This window comes from Trichosurus vulpecula, chromosome 4 (assembly GCF_011100635.1).
Source record: "Trichosurus vulpecula isolate mTriVul1 chromosome 4, mTriVul1.pri, whole genome shotgun sequence".
Lineage (NCBI taxonomy): Eukaryota > Metazoa > Chordata > Mammalia > Diprotodontia > Phalangeridae > Trichosurus > Trichosurus vulpecula.
In genome coordinates, this window is record NC_050576.1 from 354,646,373 (window position 1) to 354,663,488 (window position 17,116).

The following is a 17,116-nucleotide window of genomic DNA, read 5'->3' on the forward strand; positions in this document are numbered from 1 at the left end:
TATATTTACATTTTGAGAAGTTAATGGTATTGATGGATACCTGTTACCTCTCAAACTCATAGCTCTTTAATTCCTTATACAGACTAAGAGCCCAGGGCAAAGATTTCTGAAAGAAGCTTATTAAGGGTGTGAAAATACTCTATAGAGACACCTGTGACACTGTTTTCCAATTGCTAATGAGAGTCATGAATAAATATCATCATGGAAGCCATTCCATTCCAATTTTGTATCCATACATATAAAACATTCACCTGTAAATAGAAAAGGATGAAGTAAAATTGAGACAATCTAAGAAAATTGTTTGAACCTAAGATTCTTGCTTCGTTTTCATTTCAGGAGATAGAAAAAAAGATTATTCTCCAAAGAAGTATTACTAATTTTTGTGTAAATTGATTGCTCATCCAGATTTAAAAAAAAATCATCTTTCCCTCTACATATGTGAAAACCCATCTTTTTTCAATATTAAATTCAAAAATTGCAAATATGTATTTGAATGGCTAATACTTTGCTGATTGGGGGGAAAAACAATTACAGATTTGTACCAGAAAGGTACAATTTGTTAAATGTAAAGAAAACAATAGATATAATAAGTCATGTTAGTAATAAAAACAATATTAAACATATGATTGTATCAATATATGAGGAAAATAAAACAAAATATATCACTCATTTTTTTGTTAATAAACAATACACATGGCAACAAGTGGTTTTTTGTTAGCCTGTTATATAATATATAGCTAAAATTATGAGCAATCATTATATGTAATGGAGAAAATTCTCTTTCCAATTGATCAATGGTAAAAGAGGAGAACCTACTGTCATTATATTGTTTTATGTAGCCTACTATAGCTAGAGGTAGAGCAAAAATGAAAGAAATTTAAATCGAAGGATTCAAAATATGCAAGCATGAAATAAAATCATAAAATTCTTAAATAGTCTGATTATTTATATGGAAAACAAAAGTCAAGAAAAACTCATTAAAATGTTCATAAAAGCGTCAGATTTTCAGAATATAAAATAAGTCCACATATGACTAACAAACTAAGAATATATTTCATATAGCTAGAAAAATAATAATAACAAAATTTATATGGAGGAAGGAATGTTCAAGAAGCCTAGGGGATGTAAGGTGGGAAAAAAAAAAAGTCGGGAAGATAGTCCCAGACCTCAAAGTCATACTATTTTGCAAAGTAGTTATCATTAGATCAATTTAGAAGTGGCTAAAAAAAGAGAGAAAATCAGTTGAAAAGATTAGGTACACAACGTGAGGAAAAATGTAAATATTGTAGCAAAAGCAGATCAAATCACTGAAAAAACTAAAGAAATTCATTCAGACCATTCACTGTAAGGCCAAATACTGAACCATAAGATTAAATACTTTTCCAACATAATGATAAATCAGTAGTCACTGGAAAAGACTTGGATGTTGGGGAAGACTGAAGACAAAAGGAAAATGGCATAGCAGAGGATGAGGTGGATAGATACTGCCATAGAAACAACAAACTTGAACTAGGATGGACTTGGACAGACAGTAGAGGATGGCAGAACCTGATGTGCTATGATGTATGAGGTCATGAAGAAGCAGATGCTACTGAATGACTGAACAACAATAATAAAATAATCAAAAAACCCAAAACCTCCTACTTTCTACTGCAAGGATACAGTATTTGAAAAAAAAAAGTGCTGAGAAAAATTTAAACTCTCTGGCAGAAATTAGAAATAGAGACTTACCTCACTCCTTATGACAAGAGAAAGTTAATTTATACATAGTCATAAAAAATGGCATTGTAAGCTAATTGAGTGGAAAAGGAAAACAAATACCATTTAGATCTACAGTTAGGGGAAATTTATTTTGACCAAATAAAGATATCATCACACAAAACAAAATCAGTCACTTTAATTATATAATGCTTTTTTAATTGTACAAAATAACCTAATGTGATTAAATGTAGAAGAGAAATAGATATTCAGTAAAAACACCATTGTAGCAGGTTTCTCTAATGTAGGTTTTTTATTCAAGATAGAAAGACATCTAATTTAAATTTATAAGGCTAAGTTACATTCTCCAAAAGAATTTATGAAAGTATATGAAAGATAGTTGCAGAGGAAGAAATCAAGTATATCCACAACCTCAAAGAAAAAAAAAACATGCTTAAAATCTCTATTGTAAATGAAAGTACTTTATTCACTGTGTCACCTAGCTTCCTAGAAGGTTCATAACCATTTCTTCAACAATAAGGTGAAAGAAACAATGATACTCCTACCAATAATCATATCAAGCAGATGAAAAAGTATAAAGTATGCCATAGTCAAATAAAACTAGTTCAAACCCTTCTCGCAATATATTGAATATTTTGGGGGAAGAATGGGACCTAGTTCCAGAAACCTGACAAGTAGTCAAATGATTGAGGAAAATCCAGCTGTTCAGAATAACTAAAAACAGTAAGCAGTGCCAAGATGGGGAAGTAAAGGCAAGCACTCACCTGAGTACTCCACCTAAACCCTTTAAATGCCTTTAAAAATCTTTGAAATACCATTAATACCAATAAATCATTAAAATACCTTTAAATCCTTCCCAATACCTTTACAACATGACTCTAAACAAATTCTAGAGCAGCAGAATGCACAAAAAGATGGAATGAAGCAAATTTCCAAACCAAGACAACTTTGAAGGTCAGCAGGAAAAATGTCTTGCACCAGGTTGAAAGAGGAGTGTAGTTCACAGCACACTGTGCCTGCTGAAGTCCCAACTCCAGCAAAACCAGAGCAGGCCTCAGGGTCATTGACTCGCTGGAAGCAGTGGTACTCTTCAGACTCTCAGTGCACAGACACAAAAGACAACTTAGAAGGTCAGCAAGAAAGGTCTGTCATACTTGAGTGAGAGTGGAGTGCAGTTCAGCGCAGACAGTGCCAGCATACCTATGGCCTCAGCAAATGAGGACTAGGCCTTGGGACTGACTGAATCAGCTGCTTCCAGAGTTCTCAACCCACACATAGTAAGAAGATTAAACAACTTGTCAGAAGGAGATTGCAGGGGTCTTTTTGTTAGCACTGATATAGGACTCTGGTTTTACATCACAGTACTGGTTGAGAGTCCCAGGGGGAAGAGAAGCACTAGCATTGCAGAGCTTGCAACTGCAGTGAAACAGGGACCCTCTTTGCAGTTGCAGGGCAGAAAAGAGTGCTTGTGGTCACTCACAGACCAGAGCACAGGCCGAAAGTGTAGCAACACACCTCTCCTTAGGTAATATCACCTTAGAAGAACTGAAAACTTACAGGTCCCAAGAAGTATCTCTGGGAATAACTGCACAAAACTCCTGAAGCTTGGGACAGTACAATGTCTACCCTATAAGCAGAACCCTACTTTAACAAAGAGTTAAAAGTCAAGTAACAGTCTAGAAAAATGAGCTAATAATGGGAAAATCTCTGACTATTGAACGTTACTATGGTGACAAGGAATATCAAAACACATACTCAGAAGAAGACAACAAAATCAAAGCTCCTACCTTCAAAGCCTCTAAGAAAAAAATCATTGGTCTCAGAACATGGAAGAGCTCAAAAAGGATTTTGAGAATCAAGTAAGAGGTAGAAGAAAAATGGAGAAGAGAAATGAGAGTGGTGCCAGCAAAACATGAGAAAAGAGTCAACAACTTAGGAAAGGATACACAAAAAATGCTGAAGAAAATAACACCTTAAAAAACAGACTAGGCCAAATGGTAAAAGAGTTTCAAAAAGCCAATGAGGAGAATTAACTAGAAACTAAAGTGGCTAAATGGAAAATGAAGTCCAAAATTTCACTGAAGAAAACAATTCCTTAAAAATTAGAGTGGAGCAAATGAAAGCTAATGCCTTTATGAGAAATCAAGAAACAATAAAACAAATCCAAAAGAATGGAAAAATAGAAGATGATGTGAAATTTCTCATTGGAAAAACAACTGATGTGGAAAACATAATGAAGAGAGATCATTTAAAAATTATGGGATTTCCTGCAAAACATGATAAAAAAGAGAGCATAGACATGATCTGTCAAGAAATTATCAAGTAAAACTGCTCTGATATTCTAGAACCACAGGCTAAAATAAAAATGGGAAGAATGAACCAATCACTTCCTGGAAGAGATTCCAAAAGGAAAACTCTTAGGAATGTTGTACCCAAATCCCAGAGTTCTCAGGTCAAGGAGAAATTATTGCAAGCAGCCAGAAGGAAATAATTCATATATCATGGAGCCATAGTCAGGATAGCACAAGATATAGTAACTTCCAAATTAAAAGACCAAAGGGCTTGTGACATGATTTTTTGGAGAGCAAAGGAGCTAGGCTTATAGCTAAAAATCACCTACCCAGCAAAACTGATTATAATCTTTTGTGGGAAAAATGGATATTCAATGAAACAGAAGACTTTCAAGCTTTCTTGATGAAAAGACTAGAGCTGAATAGAAAATTTGACTGTCAAATACAACACTAAAGAGAAACATAAAAAAGGTAAACAGAAAAGGGAAATCATAAGGGACTAAATAATAGATTCCTACATGGGAAGATGATATCTGTCATCCATAAGACCTTAGTAATTATTAGGTTAATTAAAAGGAATATATATGTATATATATATGTATGTATGTACATTTATGTATATATAGACAGAGGCCATAGATGTTTGTGTTGAACATAAAGGGATGATATCTAAAAATAAAATAAGAGGGTGAGAGGAATGTACTGGGAGAAAGGAAGAAGTAGAATGGGGTAAATTATCTCATATAAAAGAGGCAAGAAAAAACTTTTACAATGGAGGGGAAGAGGGGGAAGATTAGTGGGAGTGAGTGAACCTTACTGTCATCAGAAATGGTTCAACAGGAGAATAACATTCAAACTCAATTGGCTACAGAAATCTATCTTACCCTACAGAAAAGTAGGAGGGGAAGTGCATAAGAGAAGGAGAGATTGATAGAAGAGAGGCGAGATTGGGGCAGAGGGGAATCAGAAACAAAACACTTTTGATAAGGACTGGGATAGATTAAAGATAAATACAGTTAGCAATAGTAAGTGTGAAAAAAATGAAGCAAATTTCTCCAATAAAGGCTTCATTCCTCAAACATGCAGAGAACTCAGTCAAATTTATAAGTCATTCTCCAATTGATAAATGTTCAAAAAATATGATTAATTTTCAGATGAAGTAATCAAAGCTATCTATAGCCATATTAAAAATACTCTAACTCAATATTGATTGGAGAAATGAAAATTGAAACAATTATGAGGTACTATCTCATAGCTATTTTATTGGCTAATTGGACAGGAAAGATAAATGACAAATGTTGCAGGGAATATGGGGGGAAATGAAACTTTAATGCACTGTTGGTGGAATTGTCAACTGATTCAATCATTTTATACAGGAATTTGGATATATTACCAAAGGGATCTAAAACCATGCATACCCTTTGACCTAGCAATAGCACTACTAAGTCTGTATCCCAAAAGAGATAAAAACCAAAAAGGAAAAGGACGTATATGCACAAAAAATATTTATAGCAGCTCTTTTTGGGAAGGAAGGGTAAAGAATTAGAAGTTGAGGGGATGGCCATCAGTAGTGGAATGGCTGGACAAGTTCTGGTATGTGATTATGATGGAATACTACTGCACTACAAGAAATTATAAGCAGGATGATCTCAGGAAAACCTGGAAAGATTTGCATGGGCTGATATAAAGTGAAATGTACTGGGTACAGAGTAATAACACTATTGTAAGATGATTGGTTATGAATGACTGTGGTGATAATGTGATTAAAGACCATCCTCTACCCATTAAACCCATTAATAGGTCTTAGGTAGAGCTAGTTAAGGGAAGTTTGATTAGGGAGAGGATTTTTTGCAATTAGGTCACAAGAGGCAGTAAGCCCTTGGGCCCTAGAAAGGGTATATATACTCTGAGGGTAGGCTTAAGGTCTCAGAACTTCCAGGGCTCTCAGACCCACAAGCTCTCAGAACTTTGGGAAGGGAGGATGCAGGTGTAACAACAATGTTGCTAGCAGCTACTGTGTCTGGGTAAGACCTACAATAACCAGCACATAGAAGTGCTGCTAACATAGGTTCTTTGATCTGCTTTCTAAGGAAAACAACTTTAAGGGTTTAACAATCTGAGTTTAATTAAACATACATATATCCTTCACTTAGTTCAGGCAGAAAAGATCAGTCCTCTGAACTTTGGGGCAAATACAAACAGAAATTACATCATCAGACAGACCTTGTCTATTTCAAATCATAACTCATAGTTACCACAGAAGCATCAACAACTATCTGTCTGAATTACAAAGCCAGGGGGAGGGTTCAATGGCTTGCCCAGAGTCTTGTCACCCACATTCTTTCAAAGAGTGTACCCGTAAAAGTCAAACATCAACCTCAGATGAAGGCACTTAAGAGAAAAACAACAAAAAGACACCCCCCTTTCCACTATACCTGGCAAGTAGACAATTAGGATTTGTGAGTGTTTATGGGAAGGCACCAGCAGAGAGGAAGGCTATGAGATGAATTGACTGCCTACTGCAATATTGTGTTTTCATTTCTTGCTGTTATAATGAAGTGGACTTAGTGGTTTTGGGATACAATTGCTGCTATGTTGAATTGGAGTTATTGGTTTTGGGATTTGATTCTCTGGTCTCTGAATAAATGTTTTACTTCTGCTTTCTATATGAAGGGTGTCTTATATTCTGTGATACAAAGCTATACAGGCATGTTCATGGTCACCACCTATATTGGGACACTTGCCTAATAGATAAAATAACTTAGCTATTCTCAGTAACACAATGATCCATAACAACTCTGAAAGATTTAGGAAAAAGTGCTATTCATCTCCAGAGAAAGGACTGATGATGTCTGAATAAAGATTTTTTTTTCTTTTTTTTTTCCTATTTTTTTTATAAATTTCTTTATTTTTAGTTTACCACACATGGTTCTACATAGTTTTGAGTTCCAGTTTTTCTCCCCTACCTCCCCCCTCCCTCCCCAAGACGGCATGAAGTCTCATATAACTGTCATGTATAACGTCGCATTGAATTAATTTATGCACTAGTCAAGTCGTGGAGAAGAATTTTGACCAATGGAATGAATCATGAGAAAGAAGAAACAGAACCAAAAAAAAAAAACCCAAAAACAAAAACAAAAGAGAAGCAGAAAAGGTGAGCATGTAGTGTGCCTCAGTCTGTATTCAAACTTCGCAGTTCTTTGTCTCGATGAAGATAGCATTCTCCATCGTGAGTCCCCTGGAGTTGTCCTTGCCCCTTAGGTTGCTGAGAAAAGCGCAGTATGTCAGGGTTGGTCCTCACGGAATCCATATATCTGTGGCTGTGCACAACGTTCTCCTGGCTCTGCTCCACTCACTCAGCATTATGTCGTGTAGGTTTTTCCAGGTTGTTATGAAGTCTGCATCATCCCCATTTCTTATGGCACAATAGTATTCCATCACCTTCATATACCACAGCTTGTTCCGCCATTCCCCAATTGATGGGCATCCCTTTGATTTCCAATTCTTGGCTACCACAAAGAGAGCTGCTATAAATATTCTTGTACATATGGGTCCTTTTCCCGCTTGCGTGATTTCTTTGGGATACAACCCTAGAAGTGGTATTGCTGGGTCAAAAGATATGAACATTTCTATAGCCCTTTGGGCATAGTTCCAAACCGCCCTCCAAAATGGCTGGATCAGATCACAACTCCACCAGCAATGCAACAATGTTCCAATTTCCCCACATCCTTTCCAGCATTTATCATTCTTCTGATTTGTTATTTTAGCCAATCTGACAGGAGAGATGTGGTATCTAAGAGTTGTTTTCATTTGCATTTCTCTAATCAGCAGCGATCCAGAGCATTTTTCCATATGCCTGTAGATAGCTTAAATTTCTTCCTCTGAAAACTGCCTGTTCATATCCTTTGACCATTTCTCAATTGGGGAATGGCTTGTATTCCTATATATTTGGCTCAGCTCCCTGTATATTTTAGAGATGAGGCCTTTATCAGAGATACTAGTTGCAAAGATTTTCACCCAATTTTCTGCTTCCCTCCTAATTCTTGTTGCATTGGCTTTTTTTGTACAAAAACATTTCAATTTGACATAATCAAAATTATCCATTTTGCCTTTTGTAATGCTCTCTATCTCTTGTTGGGTCATAAATTCTTTACTTTTCCACAAATCTGATAAGTAAACTATTCCTTGCTTTCCCAAATTACTTAGAGTACCAACTTTTACTCCTAAACCATGAACCCATTTTGACTTTATTTTGGTATATGGTGTAAGATATTGATCTATGCCCAGTTTTTGCCCTACCATTTTCCAATTTTCCCAACAGTTTTTGTGAAATAGTGAATTATTAGCCCAGAAACTGGCCTCTTTGGGTCTATCGAAGAGTAGATTGCTAAACTTGTTGATTTCACCTACTTGTGTACCTATCCTATTCCACTGATCCACACCCCTGTTTCTTAACCAGTACCAGGCAGTTTTGATGACTGCTGCTCTGTATCACAGTTTAATATCTGGTATGCCTAGGCCACCTTCTCTAGCATGTCTTTTCATTAATATCCTAGATACTCTAGACCTCTTGTTTTTCCAAATGAATTTTGGTATTATTTTGTCCAGCTCAGTAAAAAAAATTTTTGGTAGTTCGATTGGTATGGCACTGAATAGATAGATTAATTTAGGTAGAATTGTCATTTTTATTATATTAGCTCGGCCTAATCATGAGCAACTGATATTTCTCCATTTATTTAGATCTGATTTTATTCACGTGAAAAGTGTTTCATAGTTATGTTCATATAGGCCCTGGGTTTGTCTTGGCAAATAGACTCCCAAATATTTTATACTGCCTTCAGTAACTTTGAATGGAATTTCTCTTTCTGTCTCTTGCTGTTGGGCTTTGTCAGTAATGTATAGGAATGCTGAGGATTTATGTGGGTTTATTTTATATCCTGCAACTTTGCTAAAGTTGTTTATTATTTCAAGTAGTTTTTTACTTGATTCTCTAGGATTCTCTAGATAAATCATCATATCATCTGCAAAAAGTGATAATTTAGTTTCTTCTTTTCCTATTCTAATTCCTTCAATTTCTTTTTCTTCTCTTATTGCTACAGCTAATGTTTCTAGTACCAAATTGAATAATAGGGGTGATAATGGACATCCTTGTTTCACCCCTGATCTTATTGGGAATGCATCTAGTTTATCCCCATTACAAATAATGCTTGTTGATGGTTTTAGGTAGATGCTATTTATAATTTTGAGGAAGGTTCCTCTTATTCCTATGCTTTCTAGTGTTTTTAATAGGAATGGGTGTTGTACTTTGTCAAAGGCTTTTTCTGCGTCTATTGAGATGATCATATGGTTTCTGCTAGTTTTGTTGTTGATATGGTCAATTATGCTAATAGTTTTCGTAATATTGAACCAGCCTTGCATTCCTGGAATAAATCCTACCTGGTCATAGTGTATTATTTTCGTAATGAGTTGCTGCAATCTTTTGCTAATATTTTATTTAAAATTTTTGCATCAATTTTCATTAGAGAAATTGGTCTATAATTTTCTTTCTCTGTTTTAACTCTACCTGGTTTGGGTATTAATACCATATTTGTGTCATAAAAAGAATTTGATAGGACTCCTTCTTCACCTATTTTCCCAAATAGTCTACAAAGTATTGGAACTAGTTGTTCTTTAAATGTTTGATAGAATTCACATGTAAAACCATTTGGCCCTGGAGATTTTTTCCTAGGGAATTCATTGATGGCCTTCTCAATTTCTTTTTCTGATATGGGGTCATTAAGAAATTTCACTTCTTTCTCTGTTAGTCTGGGCAGTTTATGTTTTTGTAGATATTCATCCATATCTCTAAGGTTGTCAAATTTATGGGCATATATTTGGGCAAAATAATTCCTAATTATTGTTTTGATTTCCTCTTCATTAGAGGTGAGCTCACCCTTTTCAATTTTTATACTGATAATTTGATTTTCTTCTTTCTTTTTTTAATCAAATTGGCCAAAGGTTTGTCAATTTTATTGGTTTTTTCATAAAACCAGCTCTTTGTTTTATTTATTAATTCAATAGTTTTCTTGGTTTCAATTTTATTAATCTCTCCTTTGATTTTCAGTATTTCTAATTTGGTATTTAATTGGGGGTTTTCAATTTGCTCTTTTTCTAGCTTTTTCAGCTGTATGCCCAGAACATTGACCTCCTCTTTCCCTATTTTATTCATGTAGGCATTTAGAGATATAAAACTTCCCCTAAGAACTGCTTTTGCTGCATCCCATAAGTTTTGGTATGTTGTTTCATTATTGTCATTCTCTTGAATGAAATTATTAATTGTTTCTCTGATTTGTTCTTTGGCCCACTCATTCTTTAGAATTAAATTATTTAGTTTCCAATTAGTTTTTAGCTTATTTTTCCATGGTGCTTCATTAAAAATGATTCTTATTGCATCATGATCTGAAAAGGATGCATTGACTACTTCTGCTTTTCTGCACTGGATTGTGAGGTTTTTATGCCCTAGTACATGGTCAATTTTTGAGTATGTGCCATGTACTTTTGAGAAGAAAGTATATTCCTTTTTATCCCCATTCAGTTTTCTCCAGAGATCTATCATATGTGCCTTTTCTAAAATTCTGTTTACCTCCTTAACTTTTTTCTTATTTATTTTGAGGTTAGATTTATCAAGTTCGGAAAGGGGGAGGTTGAGGTCTCCCAATCTTATAGTTTTGCTGTCTATTTCTTCCTGTAACTCCCTTAACCTCTCCTCTAAGAATTTGTATGCCTTACCACTTGGTGCATATATGTTAAGCAATGATATTGCTTCATTGTTTATGGTGCCTTTTAGCAGGATATAATGTCCTTCCTTATCTCTTTTAATTAGATCCATCTTTACTTTTGCTTTGTCTGAGATTAGGATTGCTACACCTGCTTTTTTTACTTTAGCTGAGGCACAATATATTTTACTCCAGCCTTTTACCTTAACCCTATGTGTATCCCCCTGTTTCAGATGCGTTTCTTGTAAACAGCATATTGTAGGATTATGGTTTTTAATCCATTCTGCTATCTGCTTCTGTTTTGTGAGACTGTTCATCCCCTGCACGTTCAGGGTTATGATTTCTATCTGTGTCTTTTTCTCCATCCTAATTCCCCCTGTTTATGCTTTTATTTCTCCCTTTCCCCTTCTCCTCCCCAACAAAGTTTTGCTTTTGTCCACCACCTTCCTCAGTTTATCCACCCTCTTTATTCTCCTCCCTTATCTTATTGTTTCCCACTTGTTACTTCTCCCATCCCTTCTGACCCCCCCTCCCTTTTTCCCACCTTCCCCTCCTACTTCCTGTAGGACAAGTTCGGTTTCTATACTTATCAGGGTATGTTATTCCCTTTTTGAGCCAGATCAGATGATAGTGAAGCTCAAATACTGTTCTTATCCCTCTCTTCTTTCCCTCTACTATAATATGTTTTTGTGCTTCTTCATTTGTTATAATTTACCCTTTTCTACTACCTCCTTACCTCTTCTCTCATAGCCATCTCTTTACATCTCTTACTTATGTTTTTTATCCTTATATCAATTATTTTATACAGGCATTCACAACCTATGTATATCCCTTTCAATTGTCATAATAGCTTCTCAAGATTGACATATATATATATATATATATATATGTATATATATATATATATATATATATATATATATATATGTCTTTATATAAAACATTCATAAGATGATATAATCCTATACAAAGATGCAAATAATTTGCCCTTACTGATTAATAATATCTGTGCGGGTTTTCCCCCAGTTACCTTTTTATGTCTCTCTTGAGTTTTGTATTCGAAGATCAAATTTTCCATTGATTTCTGGCCTTTTCATCAGGAAGGTCTGGAATTCCTTTATTTCATTGAACGTCCATCTTCTTGCCTGAAATATTATACTTAGTTTTGCTGGATAGTTGATCCTTGGTAGCAGTCCCAGCTCCTTTGCCCTTCAGAATATCATATTCGAATTTCTCCTGTCTTTTAATGTGGAAGCTGAGAGAACCTGCGTGATCCTGACTGTAGTTCCATGATATTTGAATTGTTTCTTTTCGGCTGCTTGAAGTATTTTCTTCTTGACGTCGTACTTCTGAAATTTGGCTATGATATTTCTTGGTGTGTTCAGTTTGGGATCTCTTTCAGGGGGTGATTGGTGAATTCTTTCAATGACTATTTTGCCCTCTGGTTCTAGGACCTCTGGGCAGTTGTCTTTGATAATTTTTTCAAAGATACTGTCAAGGCTCTTTTTTTCATCGTGGATTTCTGGTACACCAATAACTCTTAAATTGTCTCTCCTGTATTTATTTTCCAGGTCAGTTGTTTTCTTGATCAGATATTTCACATTTTTCTTCTATTTTTTTCATTCTTTACATTTTGTGTTATTACTTCTTGGTGCCTCTCAGGGTGTCATTTTCTCTCTGTAGATTCTGAATCTCCACAGCCATTTCGTCAATCTTTGTTTACATATTTTCTTTTGGCTCCCTAATTTGGTTTTTAAAATCCTCTTTTAGCTCTTCCAGCAATGCTTTTTTGGGCTGGGGACCAGTTCACATTAACTTTTGAGGTATCAGATGGATCTATAGTGTCATTGCTGTCCTCTTTCATATTGGCATTTTGATCCTGACTATTTCCATAAAAATAATCGATGGTCCTTGGTCTTTTTGTGTTCTTCTTCATGGTAGTTTGCCTTTTCCTGACTTTACAACACATATCTACCTTTGAGGCTCAGGGTTCTGTGTCCCAGCTTTCTTATTCTGGAGAGTGTAAGTCTAGAATTATAGCCTTCAGTTCCCTGATGTGTGGGGGAGGGGTCTGGCTCCCTGACCTCTCACTCCCTATGGGTGCTCTCCAGCACTGTTGCTCTTCAGCAATGGTCTCAGCTCTTTGTTGTTTGGCTTATGTCTGTCACTTCCCCTGGGGGAGCAAGATTAAGTCTGGGCTCCTGGTGTTGACCCCTGCCGGTTCTGCCCCTCTAGCACTAATGAACTTCTGCTATTTGACCACTGAAGCCCCACTTTTTTCTCCTCGGTTCCAGCATTCTTTTTTTTCCCAAGGAATTGTCTGGGTGGGGAGGGCAGGGATTAGAGCCATTTATCTGGCTATTTTGTTTCCCGGAATTTCAAGAAGCATTTCATACCTTCGGGCTGCAAGCCTCAGCAGTCGGGGTTTCACAGCCAATGGTGTTGTGCTGCTTCTTATCGCTTACACAGACTGCCATCCTGTGTTAGGAGGCCTGAGGATCTCTGCCATTTTGGGTGCCCAGCTTTCTCCCAGCCTGTCTCCCAAGTGGGTTTCCTGGTCGACTGCTTCCACTTTGGTCTGGAGCAGCCCGGCTCTCCGAGCACTCTCCAAGCCTAGTCCAATCTTATTTTTAAGGTAGGATTTTCATCAGTGGTCTTTTAGACCTCCTTTTCCATTTGGCTAATTCTGGCTTTCAAGGTATTCTTCTCCTCATTGGCTTTTTGGAGCTCTTTTGACATTTGAGTTAGTCTATTTTTTAAAGTGTTTTTTCTTTAATAATTTTTTTTCTGTATTTCTTTGGGTCTCCTTTAGCAAGTCATTGACTTGTTTTTCACCGTTTTCTTGCATCATTCTCATTTCTCTTCCCAATTTTTCCTCTACTTCTCTAACTTGCTTTTCCAGCTCCTTTTTGAGCTCTTACATGGCCTGAGACCAGTTCGTGTTTTTCTTGGAGGCTTTTGCTGTAGGCTCTTGCACCTAGATATCATCTTTCAAGAAATTATCAAGTAAAACTGCCCTAATATTCTAGAACCAGAGGGCAAAATAGAAATTGAAAGAATCCATCGATCACACTACTATAGCTTTGAGGTCTCTTTCTTCCTATAACTTCCTTAACTTCTCTAAGAATGTGGATGCTCAAGATGGCGGCTGGTAAGCATGGACTAGAGTGAGCTCCGTACCCGAGTCCCTCCAAAAACCTATAAAAAATGTCTCTGAACCAATTCTAGAATGGCAGAACCCACAGAACAGCAGAGGGAAGCAGGGCTCCAGCCCAGGCCAGCGTGGATGGTCTCTGGGTGAGGTCTATTCCACACGGAGCTGGGAGATGGGAACAGAGTGTAGCAGAGACCAGCCTGAGCGGCGTGGACCATCCAGACCAGAAGCCAGGCGGAGGGGGCCCTAGCGCCCTGAATATGTGAGCTGCGGCTGTTACCAGACCCCTCAACCCACAAACACCAAAGACTGCGGAGAAGGTTAGTGGGAAAAGCTGCGGGAGTGGAAGGAGTTCGTGGTTCGTCTTCCAGCCCGGGGGGCAGCGGAGGTGGGGCAACTACAGGTGTTGTTACTTCCGGCTCCAGGCCCACCTGGTGGGAGGAATTAAGTGGCAGATCAGAGCAGGAGTACAACAGCCTGCTGAAGATCTAAGCCTAGCCCAGGCTGGGGGTTCTTGCGGAAGGAGTAGTGCGGGTCTGACAGAGCTGGAACATAGAACTCATTAGTCTACAAGCAGTCATACCCCACTGAAAAACTCAAGGGTCAAGTTAGTTGGTAGGGAATATGGCCAGGCAGCGAAAACACGCCCAGATTCAGTCTCAGACTTTGGATTCTTTCTTTGGTGACAAAGAAGACCAAAACATACAGCCTAAAGAAGACAACAAAGTCATAGAGCCTACAACAAAAGCCTCCAAGAAAAACATGAACTGGCCCCAGGCCATAGAAGAACTCAAAAAGGATTTGGAAAAGTAAGTTAGAGATGTAGAGGAAAAATTGGGAAGAGAAATGAGAAGGATGTGAGAAAACCATGAAAAACAAATCAATGACTTGCTAAAGGTGACCAAAAATATACTGAAAAATACACTGAAAAAAACAACACCTTAAAAAACAGACTAACTCAAATGGCAAAAGAGCTCCAAAAAGGCAATGAGGAATAGAATGCCTTGAAAGGCAGAGTTGGCCAAATGGAAAAGGAGGTCCGAAAGACCACTGAAGAAAATACTACTTTAAAAATTAGATTGGAGCAAGTGGAAGCTAGTGACTTTATGAGAAATCAGGATATTATAAAACAGAATCAGAGGAATGAAAAAATGGAAGACAATGTGAAATATCTCCTTGGAAAAACCACTGACCTGGAAAATAGATCCAGGAGAGATAATTTAAAAATTATTGGACTACCTGAAAGCCATGATCAAAAAAAGAGCCTAGATACCATCTTTCAAGAAATTATCAAGGAGAACTGCCCTGATATTCTAGAGCCTCAGGCCTAAATAGAAATTGAAAGAATCCATCGATCGCCTCCTCAAATAGAGCCCAAAAAGAAATCTCCTAGGAATATTGTCGCCAAATTCCAGAGCTGCCAGATCAAGCAGAAAATACTGCAAGCAGCCAGAAAGAAACAATTTGAGTATTGTGGAAACCCAATCAGAATAACGCAATATCTGGGAGCTTCTACATTAAGAGATCAAAGGGCTTGGAATGTGATATTCTGGAGGTCAATGGAGCTAGGATTAAAACCTAGAATCACCTACCCAGCAAAATTAAGTATCATGTTCCAAGGTAAAATATGGATTTTCAATAAAATAGAGGACTTTCAAGCTTTCTCAGTGAAAAGACCAGAACTGAATAGAAAATTTGACTTTCAAACACAAGAATCAAGAGAAGCATGAAAAGGTAATCAAGAAACGGAAATTGCAAGGGACTTACTAAACTTGAACTGTTTTGTTTACATTCGTACGTGGAAAGATGATGTGTATGATTCATGAGACCTCAGTATTAGGGTAGTTGAAGGGAATATGCATATATATATATATATATATATATATATATATATATATATATATATATATATATATGTATATGTATATGTTTATGTATATATAAGTGAATGTGTATGTATGTATATATCTATGTGTATATGTATGTATGTGTATGTATGTGTGTATATATATGTGTTTTTATATATGTATGTGTGTGTGTGTGTATATATATATATATATATATATATATATATATATATATATACATATATACGTAAAAGAGATAGAGCAGACACAGGGTGAGTTGAAGATGAAGGGAAGATATCTAAAAGAAATAAAATGAAATTAAGGGATGAGAGAGCAACATACTGAGAGAGGGAGATAGGGATAGATAGAATGGGGTGTATTATCTCGCATAAAGGTGGCAAGAGGAAGCAGTTTTGTGGGAGGAGGGGAGAGGGCAGGTGAGGGGGGAATGAGTGAACCTTGCTCTCATCAGATTTGGCCTGAGGGGGAATACCATACATACTCAGTTGGGTATCTTATCCCACAGGAAAGAAGAGGGAGGAAGATAAAAAAAAATAAAATAGGGGGGATGATGGAGGGGAGCGCAGATGGGGGTGGAGGTAATCAAAACAAACACTTTGGAAAGGGGACAGGGTCAATGGAGAAAATTCAATAAAGTGGAATGGGTTGGGAAGGAGCAAAATGTAGTTAGCCTTTCACAACATGAGTATTGTGGAAGGGTTATACATAATGATACATGTGTGGCCTAGGTTGAATTGCTTGACTTCTTAGGGAGGGTGGGTGGGAAGGGAAGAGGGGAGAGAATTTGGAACTCAAAGTTTTAAAAAAAGTTTTTGCATGCAACTGAAAAATAAGATACACAGGCAATGGGGCGTAGAAATTTATCTTGCCCCACAAGAAAGGAAGGGAAAAGGGGATGAGAGGGGAGGACTGACCGGGGAACAGGGCAACCAGAATATCAGCCATCTTGGAGTGGGGGGGCAGGTAGAAATGGGGAGAAAATTTGTAATTCAAACTGTTGTGAAAATCAATGCTGAAAACCAAATATGTTAAATAAATAAATTTAAATTAAAAAAAATAAAGAATGTAGATGCTATACCACTTGGTCCATATATCTTAAGTAATGACATTGTTTCATTGTTTATGATGCCTTTTAGCAGGATATAGTGTCCTTCCTTATCTCTTTTAATTTGATCTGTCTTTGTTTTAGGTTTGTCTGAGAATTGGATTGCTACCCCTCCTTCTTTTACTTCAAGTGAAGCATAATATATTCTACTACTTCCTTTAACTTTTACCCTACATGTATCCCTCTGTTTCAAATGTGTTTCTTGTAAACAACATATTGTAGGA